Raw genomic sequence first — 20036 nt, 5'->3', positions numbered from 1 at the left:
GTCAAAAATATGGGTTCCCTTTGATAATAGATCAGTATTTCATTCCTAAATTCACTTCAAGATCAGAAAGCTTAGTTTCAAAAGGAAAATGGCGAATGTTGCAAAATACTCATGAACATATTGAAAAAGTCTTCAACTCTTCAGATTTTCTGGAATTAATTTGCCATCTCCTCTGTTCTTCTTACTACCTCTTTACACACACTTAGGGGAAACAGTGAAGGGGACCAAGGAGCAGGATTCGATAGCCCAGACTTTGGAAGCCTCTGCAGATCACACAGCAAGGGTGACAGAGACCAACATTTCAGTACCCATACACCCTTGGAGTCAGGAAGAGGAAGGTGCTTCCCAGGATCCTGAGCTCTAGGAACTTTTGATGCATACCAGAACCAGAGGCTCCTTGGGATGCCTGAGATGGAGAGCGACCCGGGAGAAGATACCACAGACCCACTGAAGTGATGATAACATGTCAGAGCTGGGCACACAGAGCAGGCAAAGGGGAAAGATAGTTGCTGTCCTTCATCTCCTCAGGTCTGGCTGGAGAGTGGATGGAGCCAGGCTCTCTGAGGTGCCATGGGGAAGGCCAGAAGGCAAGAGCTGGGATTTGCAGCAAGGGAAATGCTGCTTGGACATAAGAGGAAAAAAATGCACTGGGGGAGTGGATCAGCACTTGGAGAGGGAGAGCTCCATCCTTGGAGATGGATTCTTTGGAGAAGCTCAAGACACAGCTGGGCACGGTCCTGAGCAACCTAACTTCTCTTTGGAGATAGCCCTGCATTGAGCAGGGTCAGACTTGCGGGCCACCAGCAGTCACTTCCAGCCTCAGCTATCCCATGGGTCAATGACTGTCATGTAAGATATCCAGATGTGTGAAGACTGAATAAAATATTCTCACACCCTTCAGAGGGATAAGGTGAAAGAAGATAAATGGCTCCAGAAGAAGGTTTAGAATAGAAACCTTGTTCAAATTCACAGGTTATAGAAAAGACTCTGTAAAGTTCTCTCATGGATGCACTTTTTGCAATATACAATGAGAAATCAGTTGTTTTCTGAAAGGACTTAGTTCAAACCCTTCAGTCAGCAGCAAGCATGACAATAGTCAGCATTAAGCAGCTGAAAGCTTTGGCTATCTAGGCATTACAGATTCTGGAAGCTAACTCTTCTTCCAATTGCTTATGGTATTGCGGGTTTCATTTTCATTTCAGAGAAAGTTCTTGCTAGAAAACATTCACCATGTCTGTAACAATGATATTATAATGAGTTTAAATGAGTGCAATTTTCTAAAATCCTCAAAAATGTTCTACCATTTTTTTCTGTGCAAACTTTTACCCTGAGGAAAAGCTAATTGTAGTGAGACAGGAGGAAGTAAAGCCATTCATAAGTCAAGTGATGAACTTCTTAAATCTGAAAATACTCTGAAAAAATGACAGGTAAATCCCTTTCTAAACTGTCGTATAAACAAAATGACCTCAGTCTTTAAATCTCACGTTAACATAAGGTTTTATGAACTTGAATTGAGGCTTTCTACTCCTCTGCTAGACACACAAACATAAATTATCAGTTTTCTGAAGTTGAAGTCCCACCTAGAAAGGAAGATTGTGTTTGGTAAAATGACAATTTAAATTAAATTAAAAATCTGACTTTATGAAGGAGTCCATGAGTAATGATTTTTTATACTGCTTAGGTTTAAAATTCCTCAGTAACAGTGGTTAAAATGTTTTAAGTGCTAAATTACAAGTTAGCTTCCCAAACTAATTCAAGTGGATGGTACAGTAGATTGCAAACCGAAGTTTGCATCTTTTCCTTGAGAGACTGGTCCAAAGCCAGTTGAAGCTATAACTGGAATCTTTTCAGAGAATTAACTTTGGCCTTTGGAAAATAAACAGTATGTAAGTGCTTATATCTTTTTAATCCCCTTTTGTTCCCATGCAGGATATGCAAAGAAAGAGGAAACCAATGAGTGGGTACAAGCTTCTGAGTGTTGGGTCTGAGGTGGTGCAGTGACATGCTAAATATCCCATTTCAGTGCTGTGGCAAACAGTCCAAACAATCTGTAGACAAGCATTGACAGCCACCTTTGTTACTGAATGCACAGTCCACCATTTCAGGCCACAGGTCTTACAGGGGCACTGGGTCATCCTCTACAGGAGCAAAAGTCCTTGGATTTGTCCCAAGGTTCCTGAAACCCCCTTATCCCCTTGATTAACATACCTGCAGGAGAGACACATCTGTGATGTGCCCAGTGTTTAGCTGCTGTTACTGATAGCTCTAGGTGTCCACGTACTGAGTCTGAGCTCTTTGCTTGGCCTGATCCCACTGCTAAGCCTGTTATCAGTATTTCAAAGTACATAAAATATACTCTTACAAGCATGAGATTCTTAGCTGCATCTCATTCATCAACCTTGCAATGTGCTTTGAAGACAAAAGGCTACATGAAACTAAAAGATGTTTTCGGTGCTCACCTGTCTCATAGGTACTGGTATCATATGGCAATCCGGCAGTTTCACATTTCTTTCCTTTTTGCATCAATGCAAATCAATTTTACACAGGCAAAACCCAAAAGCATAAAGGGAAGTAGAACAGAAGCTCTGGAGAAGCCAGCTTATTCATCCTGCTGCTGCTGGAACCAGGGAGGAGAGGCAGAAGTGGGATCTGTCACTATTAGGAGGCATCATCCCATTATCACCGTCCACAGCCCAAGCACTGCAACCCTCATCCCCTGCTCAGCCCTTTGTATTTACACAGCATTTGTATTTACACAGCATGGAGCAGGGTTGTGTGTTCTTTAGGTGCCAGGGGCTGAACTTGGTGAAGTGAAGAATTTGTGTTGTCTCCTGCCAAAACTGCTGCATCCACTAATTACTACAGCCCCATAGTGTTTAAAAATGCACTAAATTTGTAAGTGTTTTTGCAGGGCTGAGGCTACCAGATCCCAAGCATTCCGTTAAAAAAAAAAAAAAAAAAGAAAAAGAAAAAAAAAGGGGGAAAGAAATTGTGTTCTACAATGCTGGACATCTGCATCCTATAATGGCAAAAAAGCAAGTTTAAAACTGTGCTCCTGTCTGCTCTAGTTCCAAGTAATGATGCACAGACCTGTAACAATGAGAGTGTTTCCCAACAGATTTCTGGGGATTTAGATGAAGTTCAGTGGCAGACTTGGCGATAGATGCTCTGACGTAGTTGAATAATTGATGAAAATGTCTGCTGTGAAACGATTAGCTAGGCACCAAAACACACCGCCCGATAGTGCTTCTTTCATTAGAAACACTTGAACAGTCAAAGCCTGAGCCCTCCCTGCCGCGCGGTGCTGAGCTAATTGCTGCTTGCCTTGCATGACAAACTTCTCCCCTCTTAATGCAAAACTGCTGATTTGGCTCCTTTTCCCCACTTCGTTCTTAAGTTTAAACCAAGGACTGGGTACAATTCTTTCAAACTCCCCAGTGTGCACACTCACTTTAAGCAAGATTTTGGTATAGTACCAGCTGATTTTTATGCATAATCTCTAGATATTAAATGCGAGTCCTAGCTTATTCTGAGGTCTTCTGCTACCACAGTTAACATTTTATTGTAGGAAGCCTGAGCCTAGTACCTTAGATGCAATGCAATGGATGTTTATGCCCCAGCCCCCAGACTTACCCACACCCCTAAAAAGCCCAGACCTTTACAGACTAATGCTTGTGGGTAGACCTGGACAAAAACTGTCTGAGTGTAAAGCAACATACACTATGAAAAATACGTAGCTTACAGGGTGAAACTATAATTATGTTGCTTCAAACACTTATTTTCTACCTTAGCTGCTGGAAAAGTAAAGGTGCTAAAACTAGCTACAGCCTAGTTTTGCCTAATATAAGGGGTTAAGGCACGGGACAGACGCAAGGCTAATGTGGAAAAGTGGGGCTGTAACTTTACTGGGACTGGAAAGCTGGCCATAACCAATATGCTCTCTGGGCAAATGCCTCTTGTGAATTTCCTGTCCTTGGATAAAACACCCAATCTAGATTAAAAGCATTCAGAATGCCTGCCTGTTAGCCCGCAGAGGTTAGGCTGGGTGTCAGGACCTACTCCCAGCTGCTCATGCTGCTTGAGAGAGCCATGTGGCAAATGCCCTGCTGCTGCAGGGCAGGACCCAGACCTCGCCGTGCAATGACAGCTCCTTGGCAGTGCTTCCTTGCTTAAATATCAGCTACCTGTCAGTCATAGCCTTTGGAGCTGGCTTTCCAGGAAGATAAAATTGCTCTATGCACTAAAGAAAAATCTACAATCATCGACACTGGGCACACAGACAGAGGAATGCTGTCTGGGCAAAATACAAAAGGCAGCAATAAAACATTCTGCTGCTGTGAGCTGTTCCCATCCAGCTTCATGGAAACCAGCCTAGAGCCGGAGAAGCCTGTCTGTGAAGAAGGTGGAAAATTTCACAAAGTGAGAAAAGCTTGAATCTCTGCAAAGAATCTGGGTTCCCCCTCCCAAGCACCATGATAGGCAATAGCCCTGCCCATGGCGTGGGGCCTCATCTTGTCCCACTGGTGGGGACCATGGGGTGTCTTGCAGCATCTTCACCACCCCACTACACTCAGGCAAGCCTAGTGAAAGCAAACTCCCTCTGGGAAACTTTGTCCCTGTTGGCATGTAGGAGTGTCCAACCATGAGTTGCAAAGAAACAATCGCACATCTGCTGGCAAACTCACACACTTCAATTTTGGGGGGTTTAAGCCAGTCTCATTATACGTGGGAGCATTTCTTTTAACGCTTGAATGCTTGGGGCTGGCAAAACAGCCTCAGTGGATGATATTTGGTGCTTCATATATTTTCCATGCAAGGTGAGCCAACAAGCCCAAGGCGGCTGGGGCTGGCCAAGCCCTCCTCCCTGTCGTGCAGACTCCTGATGTGCCAAGGAAGCCCCACGAGTGGCTGCATGAAGGTGGGAAGGCAGCTGGGGGAGAAGAAACCTTGGCTGCTCATTTCACCACTCTTCAAATGGCTCCTAACATCCAGGAGGAGAAACTACATAGGAAACCTCTCCCTGCATCTGCAGCCTGGCTAACAGGAGACCTTTCTACTCCAGCCTAGCACGTGATGGTCCTTTATTTGGATGCAGCTTCTCTCCCACCCCCTCACCAACAGTTATGAAAACCCCCAAATTTATCCCAGAAGCAGTGTACCTGACTGTGTGGAAAAGGACAACTGTCTGCTGTGGAAAGAGCCCTAGATTGGGCTGTGGTTACTGACCCTGTCTGCGGCTGAGGGCTCTGCCGATGGAGGAGCCTACGTCCAGCCCTCGGCGATGCTCCTGCCTTCCAGAGGTGGCTGGCTGATGTTGCTGATGTCTTTGGCTGCCCCAAGTGTCCCTCGTTCAAGGCCCTGCACAGAATTCTCTCCTCTGCCAAGAGGTTGAGAAGAAAAAAAAAGAAAAAAAAAAAAAAAAAGAAAAAAAAAGAAGGAAAAAAAGAAAAAGAATTAGACTTACATTTTTAAAAAAGGTTTGGAAAATATGTAGCTTAAAATCAACCCCCATTTAAAAAAATTAGTTCAAGATGTTGTCACTTCCCGAGCCAGGAGACATTGGGAGCACAATGCAGGAAGCCTGTCCAGCCCCTGCACTCCCGTCGGATGGGGACAAGTTATGGTAGCGTGGGTGAGATAAAGAATGGTTTTGAGCACCCAGACAAAATTTTCCTTTGACTCTGTGCAGTGTACGTGTCACCAGTCTGTGACCTGCACTGACCAGGGGGATGGAAAAGAGGTTCATAGACCTTTTTCAGTTATACCTCTATGGACTCACTTGTTTTGGACAAATAACAAGCAGTATGCACCCATGCTGCGGTCAAGCCTACTTCTGCCATATTGCCATCGGGATGTGGCTTAAAGAGGGCTGCTACAGATGTCCTGCACCCCCTCCCAGCCCACCCTCAGCTCAGGGCTGGGCATGCTCCAGGCCAGTCCCCAGTGCACCAGCCACGGGTGACACCCTGCAGTAGCATTACACCTGCCTGCATGGCAAATCGAGTGCTGCAAAAGAGCTGTCAGTGTTTGAGGCTCCTGTCAGTGTCTGAATTACAAAGAATGGCTGAAAAAGTTGGCGGAGAAACACAGCAGCACAGTGCAAAGAGGAGATCAAACCGTAAAACTGTCGGGTAAAGATGCATCAGGATGCTGACGGCAAGTAATGCAAAAGGACAGTGAGCCAGCCATGGGAGACATAGGAGCAATTAAATCTTTCAAGTAAGCAAGAATACTGCTCCGTGTGTGTTTGTTAGGGTGTAATACACTTGCTTAGAGCGCCAAGGCATAAGGATGCCTATTTGTTATCTGCTACTCTGTCACCACAGTATCTGTCTTCCAGCATGACTGTGCAATCGCATTCCCAGTTTATTTTAGAAGGGGTGGACAGAAGGAATACCTTTTTTCCTGTACCACTTCAGGAACAGATCCAAATCTCTTTAAAGTCAATAGACATATTTCCAGTGCCACCTTTTGTTAGGTTTCAGCACATATCCTGATGGCAGTGGAACAAACTACCATTATCATATAGGCAGATAAACCTCCTATCACCTTTAATAAACAGTAAGTTTCAGTGTGAGGGAGACATAACTCATATCTGGGAGTCAATACATTGCTTACTAACTCTCTGGCAACACTGGAAGGTTTGTGCTTTTGGAAGACTCCCTTGAACTTGACATCCTGAAGAAAGGAAAAATGTAACTGGGATCTTCAGTGTGTGTCACTTCCAAGGGAATCTTTCTTCTCGCTTCTTTCTTTCCTTGTTCCTTATTTCCATAGCCTGTCCAACCTCCCCTGTCTTTCTTTTATCCTAAGGTTTTTATTTCAGTGAGCCAATGCTCAGTGTGTAAAATATGGACTCCAAGGTGAATTTTTTGGTAACATGGTTTTAAGGCAACTAAAATTTGAACTTTCTCCATTTTTTAGCATTGCAGATGTTTTCAGTGTCTTGTAAGTTAAAATATATGCTATTGCAGTGTGAAATAAAGGCTTATAAGACACAGTACAAGTTCCATTCTCAACAGATATTTTAGCAGACAGAACCATCTGTTCATTAACTTAAGGAATTGTATAATTTAATAAGAAATTGTGATTGTCTGTATCTGTAAATAGAACTTACAGAATTGTTTATTTTCAATATGATCTGTGTACATTTCTGAAGAATAACAAAAATGTAGTTTAAAAGGCCTAAAATATATTCTAAAATAATTTTCAGATAGAGAATATTATAGCATTAAAGCTTGATGTCCCAGGATCCTCTGTGGAAATTACTGTCTCCTACTTTCAGTGCTATCAAAGTCTTGACTCTAATTTTAGAAAGTGAATGTCAGAAGTTAGGTTTCAAGTGAATTTACTGCCATTTTAAATATTAATCTTTTGGGTTTTTTTCAGGGGTGAACATTTAACAAACCACAGTCTTTGATATTATCTTAGAAGTGCTTAATATGAATTTAAGAAACTGAATTTTAAGAAAGTTGAATGTCCTCTCTTTAGTTTCACTTAATTTTTTAAAAAGATTGCTGACTGTAAACTAAACTTAAGATCCATACTTATACACTCACAAGGTTTAATTTCATCAATTGATTCGAACAGACAGATATTTTCCCCTTTCACTTAAAGACAATACACTGCAAATTAGTAAATACACGATATATTCCTCCTCAGATTCTGGTAGAAGAGAAAACAGTCATTTTCTCATTGAAGTAAAAAAAGTTCCATTTTATCCTCAGCTGCAAGAGTATTTGATCTATATTTAAGTAAATGAAAAGCCTGGCTACAGACTAAAAGTTTGAATTTCAGATCAGGTAATAATGATAATAATACCCCAAGAAATCAGTTATATGATAAAAGAGGATGAAAAAAAAGAAAAGATCTAGAAAATTAATCACTACACAGTGTAAAATTTCTAGCACTATCCGAAGGGAAAATTATAACACCTCCTGTTAAAATACACAGTACGAGACAATAATACTCGCACAAAAAAATTATGAGTTTGAGTGCCTAAATCTGGGAACTTTGGATGATCTCCTTCAACAATATTGAAAAAAAAAGACAAGCTTCATGTAGTCCAAGAGAGGTGTTAACAAAGTTACCTGTGTTGCAGATAGGTGAAAAGATTATTGTTTAGTCAACAAAGGTCATAAATAGGCATTTTGAGAGACTGATTTGTCTCCTAAAGCAGATCTCTCACTCAGGTCACACAGCTCACTCCATAAAGTACCTGTTTTGCCTCTAAGGGGAACGTAGATTTCTCAGCCAGGTGTAGAGCTTCCCATACTGGTGTCCAAGGCTGAGTACAATGAATCCCACCAAAACTGTCCATATTGCACATGTAGCTTTGAAAATATCAGAGTGATTTTTAATTAAGAAGCCTAAATCTATGACTTTTTTGTTGTTTTTTTACAAATACTGAGCTTAAAAATTCCTGCTTAACTGAAAGACTTTGTTTATTTCCATTAGAGAGCTATGAAATGAGTCATGAAGTCTTTGACCTAAATGCCTGTTTGCTTGCATAGGTTTTCTGCAGAAGGCAGAACTAAACATTATTACGCTTTAGGTTATTTTTCAACATATGTACTACTTTCCAAATTAAGTATAAAAAAGAATTTCTACCCAGTTATATATGTCTGCTACCTGTGGCTGCTTTGCCCTCTCTTTCATAGGGACATCTGCGCTGTGCATTTCTTTCATGAAAATAGAAATGTCCTATCCAAAGTTTCTTCCTAAATTGAAAATTCAAGCAAAAAAGGTCAGAAAAGGAGAGGTTAAGCATAATTTCTAACACTACAAATTCATTCAGGCCATAAATATCAGGGTGATTTGGTTTCCTAATGCTTACCATGACTTTAAAACTAGTAGTAAGGAGTCTCCAATGCTGGACAGTTGAAGGTTATTAAAGGGTTGTGAATATCAACCAGAACTTAGATGTTAACAATGGGGGTATAAAACAGGCCAAATCTGGGCTGGCTCTGAAGAAGTAAGGGTTAGGAGCAAGACTTGCTGAGTTTATGCCAGAGAAATTCTCGTTTGAAGAAATCATTCCACAAAATCCACTGTACCTTGTCTGTGTGCCAGCAGCTTTCACAAAGGCAAGGCATTGCAGCGGGACATTTTCCTGCTCGCCCCATGCAGTTTGGTGCTGAGCACTGAGTAAGAGCAAACATGCCACATTTCAGACCTCCAGTTCAGGCTGAGATCTTGCATGCTGGGTGCCACAATTGAAAAAAAAAAATGGACAGTTCTTGCCCAGGAGAACAAAACTTGCTCTGGAATTAGCTTGATGGCCACCTTGGGTTAACCCTTGGGCTTACTTTGAAGGTGCCCATTCACAGTCCTCTGGTTAGGGTTTGGGTCTTGTTTTGAGTTCATTCACTGTGAACAGACATGTAGCTCAGTGTTATGATGTCCTAGTGTTAGTACAGCATTATGCACTGGATTTTTCAATAGGTTATCTCAGTTTTGCTGTTCTGGTTCACGTGTTTCCTTGGCATCCTTACAGATGTCTCTGTGGCCTAAGCTTGGGTCTTGTCAAGGTATTTGATCCAAGTGAAGAACTGGTTATCCAAATTATTAACAGAGGATGCCACAAACTACATTGTATGGAAGCCTCAAGCAACAAGGACCTCTTGGACTCACACGCGTGCCTGTATGTGCACTGCAACTTGGGAGGCCAAACATTACCTTTTGTGTTTGTTGGGTTGGGACTACCTTTTGTTGTGCTCCAGGTGCACCGAGATTAGACCCATGGGGTCTATGCACCAAACAGGACACCCAGGCAACGTCATGGAACCCACGAGTGATGCTGATGAGCACAAGTAAAGAAAATCCAATTTGTGCAGAGCACCAGCTTGCACAGCTCCCAAGTCTTGACCTTATGAAATGCACTTACTGGCAGAAGGCTGCTGTTTGCTTCCGCTTTCTTTTTCGCTGGAGCCATGTCTTTAATCGCAGCGAGTGCCACCCCTGCGCGGTCTGGCATGCACTCGTTAGGGGATGCTGAGCTCCCGGCAGCCTCCTGCCAGGAGTTCATTAATTACAAGAACAGAAGTGCCGCCTGTGTGCTGTGCCAGCGTGTGGCTTCCAGGTCTTTGATGGCGTGTGTTTATGCAACTGCAGACAGTGCTGGCGTCTGCTATGCCTTGCAGGGTGACAAGGAAATGACAGTAAATTCAAGGGTGTGCTCGTCCACCGCTTACGTGAAAACATCCTGCTTTCCTCACACCAGAGAGGGGCCAATGCCAGCACTCAGCGCTATGAGGTCACTTCACCAGTGTCATGTCACGCGTCCCCTGGGGTAGTTGCAAGGACAGCTCAGCCAAGTTGAGGGGATTCATAGTTTGTTTCAGAGGTAGTTGGCCAACATGCCACTGCTGAGGTCAGTGAAAACGGAGATAAAACTGAGCCATACTGTGTAACGCTCTAACGTGGCTCTCAGAGCTCCCCAGACTCCCCAGCCCCAAATGGGTTGTTTGCCTGGATTTCACGGATAGCAAATGGTAGGTAAGAGTCAGTGGGTCATTCGGCACCAGCCAGTGTAGCTCCACTGGATGCTGTGAACTGACACTGGTTTGCACCATGCAAGGGTCTGGCGCACGGTCGTTTGGGCCTCCTGATTGCTGTGAGTCATCCACATTCCAACTGAAAAGTAAACCCATTTTAAGACAGTTTAAAAATGTAAAATTAGTGCTTAGTTTCTTGACTGCTAGCATCAAACCCAGCCAAGGCAGCTATCTGTAATTTTAGAATGTCTCCAGAAGATTTATAGATCTCATGAAAACATTCTTTTCCATCTCCCTGGTGATGATTAAGCCTTCCACTTGCTTTTAAACTTCAGTCCATCTTTAGATCCTGTGGAAACAACACTAAAGCTAAACACAGAATAAGAATGAGCTCACACCATCTGCAAAGACTTCTCTCCTGCAGATGCTGTGCTTAACTTAGGAAAAGCCCTACCAGGGCAGCGGGAGTCCAAATGAACAGCTTTCTGTAATAAATGTATTTTAAGGGTGTATACAGTGATACAGAGCATCATACTTGCTGATATCCTTGCCAGAATTTTCTACAAAGGAGCATCAAAATAGAAATGAGCTTCATGAGTTGATGTCAACCTTTTTTATTGTTAGACTGAAACAAACTTTATAGGAAACGGAAAACAGAGGAATAAGGTTGGAAAAACTTAATCTAATGATCATAGCAGTGGTGGGAACTTCCAGACATGGTGTTATGATCATTGCATGTAAGACGAACAATCTTCTTAACGATAGTTTCCATGTAAATAACCACAGTAATAATGATCAGTGCTTTCATACTTGGCAATTACATGTTAACCTAGTATGTACATGTGTAACATGCATACATGTACTGTAATATAATACGCTGTTAAGAGTGAAGGGTGAGGTGTTCTCAACTGCCATCTGAAAAGGGATCAAGTATTTTAGTATCGTAAAAGGAATGTTTACAATATGCTTGTGAGTGTTTTACAGTACTCAAAAAATGGAAGCAGTGGGATGGAGTAACTGGAAAAACAAAGTGGGAGCTTGGAGCCGAGGCAAGCCATAGGTTGTGTAGGGAAGGAAGGACTTTTGACAGGGAAGTATAAGCTCAAACTTCAGTGGGTGGCAGCTGAGCTCTGCAGCTACTGCATCTAACTTGCAATAAAATGTTGGGATCTATAGAGCCAACAGGCTTGTGCTCTTCCGAGAACTGCATGAATTTAGGACACCAGTTTTTCGTCTTAAGAGTTTTCCAGTCTTCCAGAAAGATATTTCACAATGGAAAATAAAAAACTGCAATGAACAATGAACAAATAAAGGGCCCAGTTCATTGGCATATTGGACCTGGAACTAAAGATATTTGATAGACTCTTTCATGGTGCTTCTTCATGTCCATCTGCAGATTACAAAGCCCTTGAGGCTCCTGCTACTGAGCGTTGCATTGTCAAGTTTGAATTGTTTGTTGGGATGTCTGCTTTCCTATCGTACTTGCCAGGAAAACATGTGGCTGAAAGCGTGATTGGAAACCAAATACTTTATTTCTGTTATCTGATGCTACCCAATGGGTGAGACTAACTTCTTACTGTCTCTCAACTAAATAAAAAAATGCACTCCCTGGATTAATCTCCCAAGATCTATCTGGTATGAGGAAGATTTGAAAGGCCAACAAATTGTCCTTGGCTCCATACTTGCATAAACTCACAGAAAATTTAGGCTTTGACTTTTCTAAAAAATTAGATAATGCAGTAGTCCAGGTATTCTTCACAGAAGAGTATTATAAGCATTACAAGTATATTACCGTTACAATTAATGAACAAGAGCTGTATTCTTGAAGGCATTCTCAAACTCCCTTTTTGTAGCCCAGTTAGCCAATTATGCTACTCCAGCAAACATGGTGATGGAACCAGGTGCTTTTATGCAATAGAGGTCCCCCACAAGTGGAAATTATCCAATGTTATTTGAGTTTACAAGAAGGGCATAAGGGAAGACCCAGGAAACTACAGCCTTTAGTCCAACCTCAGTACCTGGAAAAATTATGCAGAATGTCATACTGGGTGTTAGTGAAAGACATTTAAAGTAGAATACAGTCATCAGGCACAGCCAACATGGATTCACAAAGGGAAAGTCCTGTTTAACTAATTTAATATTTTTCTACAATAAGGTCACCTGCATACTGGATGAAAGGAAGGTGGTGGGTGTAGTTTGTCTGGATTTTAGTAAGGTTTTTGATACTGTCCCTCACAGCATCCTTCTGGACAAGTTGTCCAGCTGAGAGATGAGCAGGTAGGTGAAGAGCTGGCTGAAGGGCAGGGCTGAAATGGTTGTGGTGAACACGGCTACATCTGGCTGGAGAGCAGTCACCAGCAGTGTACTTCATGGTTCAGTTACAGGGTCAGGTCTGTTCAATATTTTTATCAATGATCTGGATTGCAGGAGTTGAATGGGCTGTTAGTAAGTCTGTTGACAATACTAAATTGAGAGGTGTTGTTGACTCTGCCAAGGGACAGGAGGCCTTGCAGAGGGATCTGGATAGACTGAACATTGGGCAGTCATCAATGGCACGACATTTAACAAGAACAAATGCTGGATTATGCCTCTGGGATGGGGTAATGCTGGATGCAGGAGTAATTGGGAGAGGAGTGGCTGGAGAGCAGCCCCGCAGAAAGGGGTCTGGGGGTGCTGGTTGCCAGGAGGCTCAGCAGCAGCCAGCAGTGTGCCCGGACAGCCAAGGGGGCAAACCCCACCCTGGGGTGCATCAAACACAGCACAACCAGCCGGCCCAAAGGGGTGATTATCCCGCTGTATTTAGCGCTGGGGTGGCCTCACCTGGAGCACTGTGTGCACTTCTGGGCCCCCCCCCACTTAAAAAGGCTGTGAAGGTCCTTGGCTGCATCCAGAGGAGGGCAACCAAGCTGGTGAAGGGGCTGGGAGGCGTGGTGGCTGAGGGGCAGCTGAGGACACGGGGTTTGTCTAGTTGGAGGGAAGGAGGCTGAGGGGCAACCTCACCGCTCTCTGCAGCTGCCTGAGGAGGGAGGTGGAGAGGGACGAGCTGAGCTCTGCTCCCTGGAACCCACTGCCAGGGCGTGTGGGAGCAGCTCAAAGCTGCGTCTGCCAGGGGAGGTTTGGACTTGGCATGAGGGTGGTCAGACCCTGGGACAGGCTTCCCGGAGAGGTGGTCGATGCCCCCCTGTACCTGTCAGTGTTGAAGAGGCATTTATTTGGGCAATGCTCTTAATACCATGCTTTAACTTTTGGTCAGCCCTGAAGTGGTCAGGCATTTGGACCAGGTGATTATAGGTCTCATCCACCTGAACTATTTGATTCTCTTCTCCTGCACTCGTGATGAGTCGAATAACAATGAGACTGCTATTTACCTGAAATGCCAGGGTTTTTCAGCTACAAAACCACTTTCAAGGACACATAACACAATGGATGCAAGTGGAAACAGGATTTTATTTTCGTTCTCTGACTGTGTTTCAGGGCCGATGTTCACAAGCATTAACAAAAGGCACAAGTGCAGCCAGGAGCAGGCTGATGCAATCCTCACTTTAGCTTGAAAAATCATCGCATGAAGTCTGGCAAAGGAAAGTCAGAGAGCTCTAGAAAGGCACGAATGCCCTATGCCTTGTGGAGAGCCGTGTGCTCTTGAGGCTGCCCGGGGAATACCGATTTCTGTCTCGCTCCCGTGTCTCTTGTGAGGAGGAGTTAACAGCACAGCTGGTACCCAGCACAGTTGCTAGGATCTCCACCTCTCCAGGCAAGTTTTCACATGGAGTTTCTTGCAGTGTCATGAATGACAGGCTGTTTTGTCTTCCTGGTGAATGTCCTTCAACAGGAGCAGCAGGGAATGAACTTGCCGGTCTGTAAACATCATTCCTTCCTAGGATGCTCTTTTGACCACACATCCTTGCTGAAGCCTGACATAGAGAATACCTCAAACAATGTGACTGCCTGGAGCCAAAAGAAAGGGTGCCAGCTGAACCCAGCCTCCTTCAAATCAGGGGCAGCGCTGTGTCAACCCACAGCTGATACAACAGTCCTGACAATATATATCTGATACTGAAAAAACAGAAATTAAGTATAAAATACTCACCTTTGGCAGAAAGAGGAAAGCAGATAACTGTTGCACAAGACAGCTCTTTCAGGAAAGAGCTCAGAAACAGCAAGAATGTCATTTTCTCTCCTCTTTTGTAGTAAAATTCTTTGACATGTATTTTAGCTTGAAGACATCCAAATCCCAAAGAATCCCACACCTAGTTTGTAATTAGATTCTCTCTTTGATTTCTAAATTATCTTGTTCTTTTAGCTTTTGACAAGGGAGGACTATATCTAATGTCCTGAATCACTGAGGATGCCAAAGCTTGGGTAATATGGCAGCATGAATAGGGGCCAAGCAGCCGCTGTTTCCTGGCGAGTGAGGATGAAGTGCATGGTATTTTCAAAAGCACGGCACACAGTGATGACAGGTATACTCTTCTGCCTTCAGAAACTTGCTTCACTGTGCTTCTTGGCCAGGGATGCATGGAAAGCGCTCTTGTGCCTGCCGTGTGCTTCCACTGCACGCAGGGAGAGCTGGAAAGTGGCAGCTCCTGATGGGGCAATGAGCCTGGAGCCCTGCCAGGCAGAGGCTGTTTTGCACAAGCGAGAACCCTTGGGGAGATAGTGCCAAGGGCAGAGCAGAGCTGGCTCACGGTACAAAGCGGCAATGGGCGAGAGAGTCCGAGAGAGCCGGGGCACGAGCGGTGCCTCGGGGGTGCGGGAGCAGCAGGCGAGAACCTGGCCAAAAGGGCTCGGAGGAGCCCTGACAAGGGGCTGTGCTCAGTGCGACAGAGGACAAGAAGCAACTCCTGGGGGCCGGACTGGGGCCCCCCCAGGAGCCTCGAAAGCTTCCTCCCCCCGGGTGCGGGGCACGAGGCCACCTTCGTGGAGCACGAGCAGCGGGCACCCAGCCAGAATGGCCCAAAGGAGCCCTGGCCAGGGGCCCTGCGCGGTGCTGCAGAGGCAGGCAAAAAACCCCCGGGGCGGGACGCTTGGTAGCCCACCGCGGGGGAAAAAAAGCCTTCCTCCCCCCAGCTGCGGGGCACGAGAGGCCACCTTCGCGGTGCACGAGCAGCAGGCGGTGACCTGGCCCGAGGGACCCGAGGAGCCCTGACAAGTGGTCGCGCTCAGTGCTGCAGAGGAAGGCGAAAAACCCCCGGGGGCCAGTGCCAATGTGCCCCGGGGGAAAATTCCTTCCTGACCGCAGGCAGCGCTGGCGATCGGCTGTTCCCTGAGCATGTGAGCGGGACCTGCTTCCTCGTCCCACGGGCTGGGCACGCCTCCCGGGAGATGCCAAGCCTCTCCCTCTGACCTGGAGCCATCGCAGGGGCTTCCAAGAGTGACCAAATGCCCCCGGCCCGATCTCCTTGGGGGGCAAGACTCCTGCTGGCACCTGATGGGACACCAGTGGCTGCTCCAAAGTTCCGGGACCCCTGGCAATACCTCTGCATCTTGTTTCTTACGGCTGCTGCCCCTGGCTCCACGGGGATGAGGACGGCGAGCCCTGCGGCGCTCCTCAAGAAGGCGTTCCCGTGGTGTTGCCACCGCTGTCCAGCTGAGAAGGCCCGACAGCCTCGGGCACCCCCAGGGGTGGGTGGTTCTTCTCCTCTCCTGAGGGGCTGGTGTCTGTTCCCCGAAGGCTGAAACAACATCTCCACCCATCAGATGGGCTTTGGCCGTGGCCCTGCCGGGAGCTGCCCTTGCAGCGGAGAAGCTCCAGCAGCCTTGTCCAGGCTCCAGGCTCCCTCCCTCAGCCCCCAGGGAATTCCATGATTCCCTCGAGGGCTCCCTCTCGGGTGCCTTCAGGCCGGTGCCAGGCCAGCTCTGGCAGGGGGACACAGGACGATGCCCCTTTTATACTCCCCCGGGGCACTGTGACAGCGCGTTGCCGGGTGACAGCACTGTGACATGGGGTAACACGGGGGTGACACATTGCCCCATGCGTAGCCCCGCCCCCGCCCAGCACCCTTGGGAGGAATGGCCCAGGGGGCTGTCCCTGCCCTCGGTGGCCATGCACGGGGCACAGCTGATGGGCGTCCCTGACGCCTCCTCTGCCACTCAGCTCCCGAGGACAAACCCCGGGCTGTTCCTCCTCTCTCAGGCTGTGGCAGGGACCATCCCTGCAGCCCAGAGCCCAGCCCTGTCACCGTTCCCTCTCTGTGCCAGAGCTGATGTCCATGAGGCCACACAAGAAGGAGGACCAGGGACACAAACTCTTTTGCGGGGGGATGACAGGGGATGGTGTTGGTAGCTGCAGCCTGGAGCAAAGCCAAAAGCGTAGCCAGAGCTGTAGGCAGGGATGCTCGGTGCCACAGGTGCCATGGAAATGGCACAGGCTTACAAAACCAAGTGAGCAGAGGTTTTGCTGGTGTGGCGGAAAGGCTGGTCATTTTCAGACCTAGAACATTTGGATCCATGCCCAAAGCGCAGCCAGGCAACTCTTTCTAACAGCAAGTATAGCCCATTGCTGCTATTCCCATCACATCTTCTCCCACTGAATCCAAGCTACGCAGCTGGCCATGGTTATATGGGGTACAAAATATGCTTCATTTGTGGGGTAAAACTTCCACAGTTCATTTGTGACTTCCACTTTTATGAGCGCTGTTTACATACCTTGATTTGTGAGAAGATGTTCAGAGCTTACCTAAACCCCTGGCAAATCTCCTTTTCCTTTACGATTTAGTATTTTGAGTACTGAAGGATTAACACAAGTACTTTGTTCTTGTTTTGTACGTGTGTGCCAGAAGTCGTATGTACATTGAGGTTATATAAAAAACCCAAACAAAGGGGGAGTCAGTTTTATACCGTATACATTTCTTTGGTTGTCATGATGCCGGAGACGGAAGAAAGGGGGGTTGTTCCCTCTGTGTAAATTTTGCAGAGACAGACGGCATGCATGACTTCCTCATCATTCCTTACCGATGCACAAAATGCCATGTGCTACAGCACTTGTTATGGCGAGGTCTTTGTCTGGGAAAGAAGTCCTGGATTGCTTTGTGTTCTTTTTCAGTAGCTCTTTTCCTGCTTTAGGCTTCCTCCTTGATACCTTTGTTTGAAGCGATGGCAGCGCTTTCAGCCTTTGTCTGGCTTCTTGTAGTTGTCATCTTCTGTAGGTCCTCCATGCTCCTAATCAACTGCCTTTGTTTTTGCCTGCCTTCATCCCAGATGGAACATACCTTTCTTGAGCCCAAGGAATGAGAAATGTCCATAGCGGTGCAGGTGAGTGCTCCCCAGGGCTTTGCACAATGCTTGTCCTTCCGATACAGATACCTTGCCTGTCACACAAGAATGCGTTTGCCAGGATCACATCTGTGGCTTATAGTCACCCTGTGACTTACTTGTGCCTCCAGGAACATTTGCCTACTCCTGTCTTTTCAAATTGTAGCAGAAACCGACGGCGCTCCACCTGATGTTGTGTTACCTATTCCTGCCCCGCAGTCCTTCATGTGTGGTGGGTTGATGTAGGGGGTATCTCTTCTGCGCGAGCTTCAGTCAGTAGCGAGGGTGGGGGCTGCAGAACTCTACCGTGAGGTACATCTTGTTCTGGTTTGTGGGTGGCATGAAATGGAGACTAGGATGTGTGCAATAAACGTATCTTTGGAGAAGGCAGGAAGCCTACCGATCCTGAATGATGTTTTTCTGCAATCTAAATTTGAAAGACTTGAGCATGAACCTCGCTGTTTCATAGATCTGATGATGTCCAGGCATGAATGGTGGAGCCTGAGAGCTGTGTTAAGGGGGCTTTCACCCTTTTCAGTAGCCTGGTGGTGTCCAGCTCCATGCAGCCACGACCAGCAGATCCAGCCCTGCACCCGCCAGCTGAGCAGCAGGCGGGCCGTGTGGGTGGGCTCTGGACGTGGAGCTGGTGCTGTCAGTCCAGTCACTTTGCAAATGGATGTCTGCCTCTTAGGGAAGAAAATAACCACAGCTGATGTTAACTGAGCTTCCCCTGTGGAAGTTCCACTGGAGAAAGCGCCCCATCAGCCCAGAGAGTGGAAAAGCGACAAGAGTTCAAGCACTGGTGGGTCAGTGTGATGCAGTTAGTGGCACAGCTGTCTGCAAGGATATGCTTTACTCTCCAGCTGTGTGCATAAAGGTGGCTGATGATTTCTTAAATGAATCCTGCAGTGATTTAGTGAAGAGGAAGGTTGTTGCTGGTCATGCTGAGATGGGTATGGAGGTGGCTGGCTAGCTGGCCATCCAACACTAAAAGGCCAGCGCCTCTCCGCACCTGTAAGATAGCTGCAAAGAAGGACTGAAGATTCTGCTTTTTATACACCTGCCTGAAACCACCTGAGAATGCTGGTGTGATTAAATGACTGATCATGTTACTTGGTTACAAAGGAACGTACTTAATATTGGGTTTGTAATTCATGAAAGACACTATGGAAAACAGTCTTCTAACACACATTTTGTGGTGCTAATCAGTGTGCAGAAAGCTGCCAGGCTATGTTTATTCTGTTAAAGGATCCCAACATTTTGGTGACAGCTCAGTGTGACGAGAGGCCCTCGCACGTGTCCAGATGGGTGTCTGATGGATCAGCCATCAGAGGGAGGCTGGAGATTAATTCCCTTGCCGCGAGAGCCCCCTGTCCAGACAGCTCTGAGGTGTCAGTAGGAAGGAATTCAGACTATATGGACTTTTAAAGCTAAACACGATGTTTTGAGTGATGCTGGAAAATTAACCAGTAGCCAGTGCATTCTAAGACCTCTTTTCAGAGGGCCCTGGGAGGCAAAGGGATGCTGAAGGAGCACATCCCAAAAGAATTAGCTCTAGCTGTACTAATTGCATTCCTGTACTGTGCTGTATCTAGCAACAATCCAGACTGGAAGTAACAATTTCCTATATAATTGGCACTGACTGCCACATCAAAAAAACCAAAGGTCACTCCTTTTAGCCAATGTAGATGGAAATTTTTTTGGAAGTGCAGGTGTTACTTGGCTTTTCTTGTTCGTTCACAATTTCTTGGCTTTTCTGTTTTAACTATGGCCACATCTTGGGTTCATATCTCATCCCTAACAGTTTCCTATGAACCGCTGTTACGCAGCAGGGCACTTGAGCATGAGTGTTACCGGTACAAAGCAAGTGCTGTTTACAGCGCTCGAGTGTGGGGATTGTGCTCACACCCTCGGGTTCAGGTGGCCCAAAGTTCATTGTAGCGCTTGAGACACCTGACCAAACACATGCCACATACGTCTTCCTCCTGTAAAGCCCTTTGACAGCTGTGTTTCAAGCAGCTGCTGTAGAAATAAAGGAGGAAGCTTGAAAGATGTATTGTGCTTGGCCAGCCTTGCCTGGTGCTTTTGGCTGCCTGGGACATGACTTGCAGGGAGGCAACATCCAGCATTTCCTTCTGCTCTTAGAAAAGATCCTCCGGGGAGGCAGATTTCACTTGCAAGCAGCGCCTGGCATCATACGAGCGCTGCTCTAACACGGACCATACTGGCGCCACTCTTTGAAGCACAACAGCACTTTGCCTTCCCATGGCTTAGTTGTTGCGATTGCCC

At 46.1% G+C, this 20036-nt stretch overlaps 1 long non-coding RNA gene across 1 annotated transcript in view; it reads left to right on the top strand.

Annotated features, from left to right (window-relative positions):
- The window catches only part of LOC308062230, a 337663-nt gene that overhangs the window by 285293 nt on the left and 32334 nt on the right, over positions 1-20036 (top strand). The window lies entirely within an intron of this gene.

Source organism: Falco punctatus (assembly GCF_963210335.1).
Source record: "Falco punctatus genome assembly, chromosome: 4".
In the NCBI taxonomy this organism is placed as follows: Eukaryota; Metazoa; Chordata; class Aves; order Falconiformes; family Falconidae; genus Falco; species Falco punctatus.
This window is presented reverse-complemented; position numbering and strand designations above follow the sequence as displayed.